The following is an 11,333-nucleotide window of genomic DNA, read 5'->3' as shown; positions in this document are numbered from 1 at the left end:
AGTTTAATTAATAAATTAATATCATCTATAATATGCTGGATCGAATCTATGATCTATCTCTATCAATAATCAATTTCAAATGATCTCTATCTAATCTATCAATAATCAATTTAATGTTAGAATTTAATGGTTAAATTATCTTCATTTGACCTAACAATAACTTGATCTTACACAATGAAATTTGAACAAGACTTAAAGAATATGATCTTTAGTCTATACAACCTTATAATTAATAAATATATTGTAAATGATTGAATAAAAATATAAACTTATTATCTATTCTTACCAAGAAGAAAATGAAGAACTGAAGAAGTCAAGAAAGAAAGCACATTCTGGAATCTCGAATAAAGTAAATGTTCGCTCTTATTTATTTATTATATAAATGGCAAAATTGTAAATTAATAGAGTGGTACAATTGTAAATAAAATAGTGGCAATTTTATAAATTTTTCACAATGGCATTTTTTTTTGTAAATTTGCCAAAGATTTGGACGGGTTGTAGCCCGACCCAGTCCACATGTAGCCTTGCCACTGGGTAATACTATTATGCTATTACACCATATGATAATCGCTTTTCCTTTAATAAAGTTTAAAATCTTTGAATAAATCAATACTACATGTGTGTGTATGGGAGGAATAAAGTGAACAATCACACGCAAGTCATCAAATAATAGAATAACACAATTATTTCGATACATTACAAGAAGGGAAATTATCATTGCACAACCTTTATTTTGCCTTATATTCATTTAATCACTACAAAATTTTAACATGTACTTTGCACCACATTTTTTCTCACATTTGTATCAACTAGCCACTTTTGCATTAACACTATTAAATAATTTTAATAAAATGATAATTTTACCCCCAAATAAATTAAAAGACTATTTTATTTTATAAAAATTTTAAAAAATAAAAATTTAATGATAAAAATATCCCTAAATTTAATAAAAATAAATCCCAAAATTAGAATTTTTATTTTTTAAAAAATAATTTTATTATAAAATTATAATTATAAAAATAATTGCGAAATTTTGGGATTTAATAAAAATCCCCTAAATTATTAAAATTTTAGGATTTATTCTTTTAAGAAATAAATTCAGTTATTTTAATAAAATTTTACAAAATTATAATTTTTTAATAAATAAATTCATTTATTTATATTAAAATTTTGTAAAATTATAATTTCTAATAAAATAATTATTAAAATTTTGTAAAATCTAAATTTAGTAAAAATCAGTTGAGCACCTCTATTTATGATTTATTTTTTTATTAAATTTAGGGATATTTTTATGATTATAATTTTTAATTTTAAAAGTTTTTATAAGATAAAATAGTTTTTTAATTTATTTAGGAGTAAAATTGTCATTTTATTAAAATTATTTAATAGTGTTAATGCAAAAGTGGTTAGTTGATACAAATGTGAAAAAAAAAAAGTGGTGCAAAGTACATGTTAAAATTTTGTAGTGGTTGGATGGACATAAGGCAAAATAAATGTGGTGCAATAATAATTTCCCTTACAGGAATAATATTATTGCAACATATCCCTCAATTGGAAAGCTACATTAATGATAAACCTACCATATATTACATGGCTTGATCTAATTTGAACTTATGTGATCAAATGTTTTGTCATTTTTCAACTATATTTAAAAGGACTTCAATCTTTTTTTTTTTTTAATTGTTAGCTTAGTTTGTTGTATTATAATTTTTTTATCTATTAACTCACGTAATTTCGTTAATTGGTCCGCTTATTATTATTATTATTATTATTAATATTATTTTAAATACTACTTTTAACTCTAAATATGTATTATAGGATTAGATTGAGATATATGTACATGTTAAAATTTTTATTCAATAGATTAACTTTACTTTAAATTTATTTTTTCTTCTTTTAGCAAATCTTAAACGACATGTCAATGTGAAAGGAATTTATTTATCAGAACAAAAAAGGAAATCTAGTTAGCGTAACAATATTGAATTTTTTCATTTAGTTAATGTTCTATTCTTAATGACAAAAATAAAATAAAGGAAAATAAAATTTCCGAAAAGAAATACAACTTTGGTTTTTAATTGATTTTAGATATAAAACTTTTGTTTTTAATTTTTATTTGTGAATGGAGTAAAATGGATCTCATTCAAAGCTCTTCAAAGATTTTTCTAACAACGTTCGTTAATGACAAGAATCGGGAGATGAATTCTCATAAACCAAAAAATTATTTAATTACATTGAAAGCCATACATAACATATTAGTTACAACAAAAGTGAAAAACTAATATTGCCCTTTTTTCAACAAGTTGAGCTGAAATCTAGCTAATTTCAATTTGAGTTTGTAGCATGGGCAATGCATGCATGCGTGCATGCATTAATTGGATTCTCCCGGCACTTGAAGTCCCTCTTGTTCTTGTTGTAATTGAGCCGAAATTGCATTTTAATATGTGGTTCTACAAGAGCGTCCAATCTCAGCTCATCTCATTTTCTACTCCGAGATGTGCTTGGATGGCGACATTATCTTGTTTATCTATCCTGTTAGGAAATTGGTGAGTGAAATAGACACGCAGCTAAAATAAAATTGGAAGAAAATAAAGAACAAGCACAAAAGAGGACACCAGAAATTATGTGGTTCGGCTTTTAGCCTATGTCCACGGGCGAAGACAGAAGGGAAATATATCTCTAGTGAAATAAGGATTACAAGTATTGTAATATTTTGGCTCACTACCCAAAACCCCAATACACCCAATCTCTCACTCACTAATTACACAAGAGTATTAAAACTCTTAATCTCTCACACAACTCTTTCTCTTTTACAAAACAGAGAAGAGAAACTTAAGAAAAATGGAATGAATAAAATGAGGAGGGAGCCTCTCTATTTATAGCCAAAGTTTTGGCTATTAAATTATTATTATATTTTAATTTTCTTGGGCGGCATCCTATTTTTCCATCTTCTTCTTTCTTCTTTTTCTTCATTCCAAATTTGCTGCTGCTAAATTCTTCTTCAAACAAAGTTGTTGTTGACCATCTAGATGACCACTTTATACTATCTAGATGCCCACTTTGTTTGACATTTCTCCCACTTGGAGATTTGATTGAGAATCAATCAATCTCCACATCATTCTTTCTGCTTCGCCATTGTCATGTTGCCTACGTTTCTGCTAGGCTATAAGAGAATCTACTCCATACAAACTTATCAGTATTTATCGGCTTGGTCAAAACATCTGCTAGGTTCTCCTTCGTATGGATTTTCTGTAAATCCACACTTCTGTCTTCCACTACTTCTCGAACGAAGTGATACTCTACCCCTATGTGCTTTGTCCTGGAATGAAAGGCTGGATTCCTTGCAATATACAAGGCACTCTGACTGTCACAAAACACAGAAATTTTCTCTTGTTTATGCCCGAGTTCCTCCAATAACCTTTGTATCCAAATAGCTTCCTTGCAAGCTTGTGTAACTGCCATGTATTCTGCTTCTGTTGTAGATAAAGCCACAACGGTTTGCAGTTTTGAAACCCAGCTTACAGTTGCTCCCGCAAGTGTAAACACATAGCCAGTAGTGGATTTTCTTTTATCAAGGTCTCCTGCAAAATCTGAATCCACATAGCCCCTGACAGTAAACTCTGATCCTCCATAACATAATGCAACATTTGAGGTTCCTCTGATGTATCTCAGAATCCTCTTCACAACTATCCAATGCTCTCCACCAGAATTCGCCATGTATCGACTGACAGCTCCCACTGCTTGTGCAATATCTGGTCTTGTACATATCATAGTAAACATCAAACTTCCCACTGCTAATGCATACGGTAGTCGAGACATCTCATTCCTCTCCGCTTCATTGCTAGGATACATACTTGAGGATAACTTGAAATTAACAGGAAGTGGGATAGAAATTGGCTTACAATCATGCATGTTGAAGCGTCGTAAGATTTTCTTCAAGTAGTTCTTCTGAGAAAGCCAAATCTTCCTATTATTTTTATTTCGGTGAATTTGCATCCCTAGAATCTTGTTTGCTGATCCCAAGTCTTTCATTTCAAACTCCCTAGCCAACTGTGCCTTCAATTCTTGGATTCGATCTTTGTTGGGGCCTGCTACCAACATGTCATCCACAGACAACAATAAAATAATGAAATCATTATCTTCAAACCTTTTGTAATATGTACAATGGTCTGAACCGAGTCTGTTGTATCCAAGCCTCATGATGAATGAATCAAATATCTTATACTAACACCTCGGCGCCTGTTTGAGACCGTATAGAGATTTGTTCAACTTGCAAACCAAGTTTTCATTTCCTGTTTCTGCAAAACCTTCTGGTTGGAGCATATATATTTCTTTTTCAGTTTTCTATGAAGAAATGCAGTTTTCACATCTAATTGCTCAAGATGTAAGTCAAATGTAGCACACATCGTCAATACTACTCTGACTGTTATAAGTCGAACCACCGGTGAAAATATCTCGTTGAAGTCAATATATTTTTTCTAAGCATATCATTTCACCGCCAATCTTGCACAATACTGCTCCACTTGGTCATTGCCATCACGTTTGATCTTGTAGACCCATTTGTTTCCAATGGCTTATCTTCCATGTGGTAGTGGTACAAGTTCCCATGTCTTGTTCTTGTGTATAGCTTCAATTTTTTCCTGCATTGCTGTCATCCACAAAGAAACATCTGAGCTATTTAAAGCTTCATGGAAAGTTGATGGCTCTCCATCCTCAGTTAGAAGACAGTACGCAACATTGATCTTAGTGACATACTTCGAGTGCCACGTTGGCGGTCGTCTCTCACGAGTTGACCGATGAACTTTTAGAGCCTCAGACTTGACTGGTTCTTGTTCTTTGTGCTCTGGTGCTGCTTTAGAAAAATCTGAATCTTCTGAATTATTTTCCACATATACTGGTATAGTCTCTGACTTTTCTTTTACACTGCCATCATCCTCATCTCTCCTTTGCAGTTGATCTTCTATAAATATAACATCTCTGCTGATGACGATCTTGTGGGCAGTGAGGTCCCACAGACGATACCCTTTTACTCCATCACTATACCTCAAGAAGATACATCTTCTAGATTTTGCATTCAGCTTTGTTCTTTCTTGGGCATTGTACATCACGTACACAGGACATCTAAATGCATGTAGGTAGGAATAATCAATTGGCTTTCTAGTCCACATCTCTATCGTTGTCTTCAGCCCAATAGATGTAGATGGCGATCGATTTACTCTATAACAGGCAGTTTTGGCTGCTTCTGTCCAGAATGAATTGGGTACACCAACAGTCCTCAACATAGCTCTTATCCGTTCTATAAGAGTTCTATTCATCCGCTCTGCCACCGTGAATTGCCTTTGAATACCTTTTTGCTTACAGAAAGCAAGAAACTCACCGTCTGTATACTCTTCACCATTATATATCCTCAAGCACTTGATCTTTTTACCATATTCAAGTTCCACCTGCACTTTGTATTCTTTAAACACTGAAAATACATCTGATTTTTTCTTAATTGGATTCACCCAACATCTTCTGGAATAATCATCAATGAAAGTCACCATGTACTTTACACCTCCCATGGATATATCTGGTGATTCCCAAACATCAGAATGAATCAAGTCTATAATGCATTTACTTCTAGCAATAGATATACTGAATTTTAATCTATACTGCTTACTTGTAACACAATACTCGCAAAATGGTAAACTTACCAATTTGAGCCCCGGAAGCAATTTTCGTTCTGAGAGAATCTTCAAACCTTGTTCTGACATGTGGCCAAGTTTGAGATGCCACATAATCGTTGACTCTTCTCCATTTGATGCGACACACGCATCAGCCTCATGTAGTGTTTCTCCTTTAAGCATGAATAGATTAGCACTGATCTTTTCTGCCTTCATCAATACAAGCACTCATTTAATCAATACAAGTGCTCCTCCGTTGATCTTCCTTTTGTTACCGATAGCGCCTCCGCTTGCTGCAAATTTGCTTGTCTTTTTTTCTTATTTTTCTGCCTGCTCTCCTCATTTAATACGAAGGCTGCAACATCGTCGAAAATTAGATTGTTCGCTAGATTGTTGTTCGTCAGGTTGATGATGAGTTGATCATACGAATCTGGTAGACTTTAAAGTAGAAGCTCTGCACGTTCATTCTCCTTTATATTATGACCCAACGTTGTGAGTTGTGAAAATAGAGTTTTCAAGGTATTGATGTGGTCGATCACTATTGTAGATTCCGCCATTCGAAGAGTATAGAGTTTACTTTTTAAGAAGATTTTGTTGTATAGTGACTTGACCTCGTACAATTTTGTAAGAGTATCCCATATTTCCTTCGCTGCATTTTTCTCTGCCACATTGGATAATACTCCATCTGCAAGTGCCAAGTGTAGATCAGAAATGGCGTTGCCATCTATCTCGTTCCATTTGTCATCAGTTATCTCCATGGGTCTTTCTCCAATTACTGCCAAGCAATTATTTTTCCTCAATACAGCTTTCATCTTTATTTTCCACAATGAAAAATTATTTTCGTTAAACTTCTCAATTTTAAATTTTGCCGCCATTTTGTTGATAAATATTGTACACAAACTAGTGTATCACCTTGAATAGTTGTGAGTATGTGTAAATATGCACACCAGAAAAGTTTTCAGGAAAGACTGGAGGGGTCACAATGGTCCCATTTAAAAACCAGACTCCTTAAGCTTTTATCGCATTTATGACAGAACTTTCCTAAACATGTACAAAACCACACAGTTACTTTACTCACACCACTATTCCCTGCTTTGCACCGCAAAATTCTTCGATCGCTCCGACCGTTTCATGTGAATAGTACCGTATACGTGAACAATGCCATATACGTGAATAGTACCCCTTACGTGAATAGTACCAGACTCCAAAAAATTCAACCAATAGCTCTGATACCACTGTTAGGAAATTGGTGGGTGAAGTAGACACGCAACTAAAATAAAATTAGAAGAAAATAAAGAACAAGCACAAAAGAGGACACTAGAAATTACGTGGTTCTGCTTTTAGCCTACGTCCACGGGCAAAGACAGAAGGAAAATATTTCACTAGTGAAATAAGGATTATAAGTATCGTAATATTTTGGCTCACTACTCAAAACCCCAATACACCCAATCTTTCACCACCAATTACACAAGAGTATTAAAACTCTTAATCTCTCACACAACTCTTTCTCTTTTACAAAACAGAGAAGAGAAACTTAAGAAAAATGGAATGAATAAAATGAAGAGGGAGCCTCTCTATTTATAGCCAAAGTTTTGGCTATTAAATTATTATTATATTTTAATTTTCTTGGGCGGCATCCTATTCTTCCATCTTCTTCTTTCTTTTTTTTCTTCATTCCAAATTTGCTGCTGCCAAATTCTTCTTCAAACAAAGTTGTTGTTGACCATCTAGATGGCCACTTTATACCATCTAGATGCCCACTTTGTTTGACATATCCAAGCTTCTTTCTGCAAATACAACAAACCAAAATTAAGATCGATGTAATTTTATGCACGGTTTTAATATCAAGAAAACACATGTCAAATAAAGATAAATAAATTAAATTTAAAAAAAGACAAATTGCACGGGTCAAATGTTTATTTATAAATAACTTATAATTTTTACCTTGGGGAGGAGTAGGCAATGAGCTCAAATTTGTTTATTTGAAATGTCATGAACAATGATCGATCATGCTTAAGAGACTATTTAGGATTGCGGTTGTTGATCAAATAAGTTGCTTCTGCTGTGCGGATGCAATAAGCAGCTAATTCAAAAAAAATAACTTGGTGTTTGATAAACTGTGTTGTTGCGGTTGCTGTGAGTTTGAAAAGTAATGTACATGCATTTGGTAAATTTTATTACAAATGGGTTATTTTATCATATAATGACCAAAATAGACATAAGTTTATATTATCTTTTTCTTTTAAGTAACTTTAATAATGTTTAGACATTCCCCTTTCCTTGTAAAATAAGTAAAATTATATTAAGTGAAAAAGCTTAATAATTTGTTATATAAAATATGATAAAAATTCACACTAGTATATAATCCAGATAAAATAAAAAAAGTAATATGTATTACTTTCACATTAAACTTCTTGCAATAAACACCATGACTGTAGAAAAAAATATAAATAGATTGAATGTTAAAAGTCATGGTTATGAAATTGATTTTAAAAGTTATGGTTATTTTTCATATAAAATTGTTCATAGTTCCAAAAAAATTTACATAATTATATGCAAGTTTTTTTTTTAAAAAAATCTTATAATAGAAAATATAAGTATAATATAAAAAATATGAACTTATATTAGAGAGAATATATAGTAGTTGTGGTGATAATTTGATTGTGGTGGTAATATGATATCTAATAGCTTATATATTAGAGGGTATGAAAAATAATTATTTTGTTAAAATATTAATTAAGGTTATAATAAGAACTTTAAAAGGGTGTGGTAGCTTATTTAATAAGCTACTTATAAAAAGTAATCCCCTACCTCCTTTTAAAAGCTACTGTAAAAATGGAGAAAATTATGAAATAAACAGTTTTTACAAAATTTTCCAAACATTATTTTTATCACAAATTATGAAATAAGCAGCTTATTAAGTTTCAACTCCAATCCTAAACAGGACCTTAATTAGCAAGCTAATTAGAAATTCCAATTGGATGATCAGCAACATATTGATGAGAAGAAATTTCACCCCAATATTTCTTCACCATATATATCATATTGAAACTGAAATTTTGCTGTGAAAATATTGTCAGCCGAAGCCAGGGAATTTATATGGGCAAAGGAAGACTAATACCCGATTGATCGATTTTGCCACCATTTGAAAAAATGTTCTAATTAATAAAGGCAGCAGACTAATAATGGCATTTTGGTACATGCATGAATTTAATTATACATAAATATATCCATTATTGCGTATCTACATCTAAGATTTACAAAATCTGGTAAAACCGTATCATTTAATAGGATTATGTTTTAAATATTTGAACAGTATTCACGTGCACTGCCTAAAAGAACAATATCACTTATTGAGTATTAATTAATTCACCATAACATTGTGTTCAGTGTGAAATTTTCAAATTATGCGTTTCATATTATTTGCGTAATGTGATAATATTTTGTCGTTTTTAATATTAACAGTTAATGCTTTTAAATTTTTATCAAATTTCTATTTGATTTGTCACACTGTAATTTTTGTCTTTTAACTCATGGTACCACTAATGGATTACCTTATTCTTTTTTTTTTTTTGCTCAAAACTATTAGCTGTATGATATGCTTAGAAAGATATTCTAGTAGTTATGTGAGTCTTTTGTTTTTATGCAGTCATTGTAAATCATATTTAAGATAGAACTTGCTAATTGTCCTTTTATTTCATATTTAATATGTTTTAAAAACAAAAAAGACTTTTCTTTTTTCACATGATATGGTGCTAGAAACATATTTCAGAAGTGGCATATAACGTAATAAACCCAATTTTTCTATGGTATTTTAATCACTTTATTGACTCAAAGGGCATTTTAGTTTTTTTTGAGTCCCTAACAAACTCTAGGGCCATGTTTGGTTTAAAGAAATGGAAGGAAAGGGAAAAAGTGGAATGGAAGAAAAGGGAGAAGAAATGAGTGAAGGAAAATAGTGAAATTAAATTTCATTTTTTGATTTGACATAAAATTTGATAGCAAAAAGAATTACAATTTTTTTCTTTAGACAAATTTATCCTTGACCTTAAATACTAAACTACCTATATCAGTAATAAAATATAATTTAATATCAATACCAATTTTTTTAATGTTAAAAAATCCTAAAACAATTCAAGATTTATATTTAATATAAAATATTAAAAATTTTAATATACTAAACTATTTAATATAATTAATTTAATATGAAATATAATTTAATATAAATAAAAGGCAGTCAACGGCAAGGGTCAACAGAGATCAACGGCAGCCTGTGACTTTTTCTAGCGAAATTCCAACGGCTTCCGGCAATGGTCCAAGGGTCCGACGGATCTTCAGCGGAGTTCTGGTGAAATTCCGGCAACGATCTGGCGAAGGTCCGACGGAATTCCGACAAAATTCCAGTGATGGTTAATTTATATTTCTATATTTTCATATTAAATAAATAAAATAAATCAGTTTATTTATTTTATTAAGTTTCTTAAATCATTAATTAAATTTAATTAATATAAAATTATTTATAATATTAAATTGATAAAATAAAATTATAAATTATTATTATTATTGCCACTAAATAAGTTAAAATGTTGGAGGGCAATTTTGAAAACTTTGGTTTTCAATATAAGAGGAATTTAAATTCTCCACTCCTTGGTATGAAATTCAAATTCTATATTATAATGGATATTAAATTCTAATGGAAAGTAAGTTCTTATATATTTTGTGTAACCAAACAATAGAAATAAAAAGAGAATTTGAATTTCTTTCCTCTCCTCCCAATTAAACATCATCTAGATTCTTCGTATAAAAGGAATATGTTGTCTTGTTTTTGGACAAGAGGGAGAGAGCGGTAAGGAGAGAAAGAAAAGGAAGAAAGAAAGAAAGAATAGGAAAGAGCGGAGGGAGGACGGAAAAGAAAGAAAGAAGAGGAGTAGAAGAAATTCTTAATAACATCCTCACAAGAAAAAAAAAATGAGAGCACTCCAAAGATAAAAGGACTCTATAACTTATATTATGACAAAAAAAAATCAATTTGATATAGTTTAGAGATTTTTGTTTAATAATTATCATGAACGTGTTTCATAACATCAAGTTCCTAGCTCCCTAGCTCCCAAGGTATAAATGGTCGTTGTGCTATTTTTGCCAAATTCCGTTATTGTGGTCCCGACTCCAACGACAATTACTTCTAGTGGTAGAAGACAATTTATTTGCTTTTCATATATTTCGTTTATTAGTTTATTAGGGAATAAATCCTTGAATCCGTGAGATATTAGAAAATAAATTTTCTTCTAGTTTGTATTCCAATAGAATTCTACAATTTGTGAGAAGTTAACCCAATTAAATAATACCACATCAATTATCACATCATTTGGGCATACAAATTAAATATCCCAATGAAATAAATATAGCATTATTGATTTTTAAAAAAGAGCAATGTTAAACTTAGATACTATTTGGTACAATTTTTCAAATAAAACTTATTTAAGTAAAACTTTTATTAGTAGAGCATATACAAGTAAAACTTTTACCCAAAAATTTTAGTTATTTAGTTGTTAATGACAACTTTTATTAAAAATTATAAAATTATTTTAATAGGTAAGTTTTTTAAAGTTATATTATGAAAAGAATAAAATAAGATTATCATATAAGTAAATAATATTTTAGATATTTTAACAT

Source organism: Citrus sinensis, chromosome 8, assembly GCF_022201045.2.
Source record: "Citrus sinensis cultivar Valencia sweet orange chromosome 8, DVS_A1.0, whole genome shotgun sequence".
Lineage (NCBI taxonomy): Eukaryota > Viridiplantae > Streptophyta > Magnoliopsida > Sapindales > Rutaceae > Citrus > Citrus sinensis.
The sequence above is the reverse complement of the archived record's forward strand: the minus strand, read 5'-3'. Positions refer to the sequence as shown.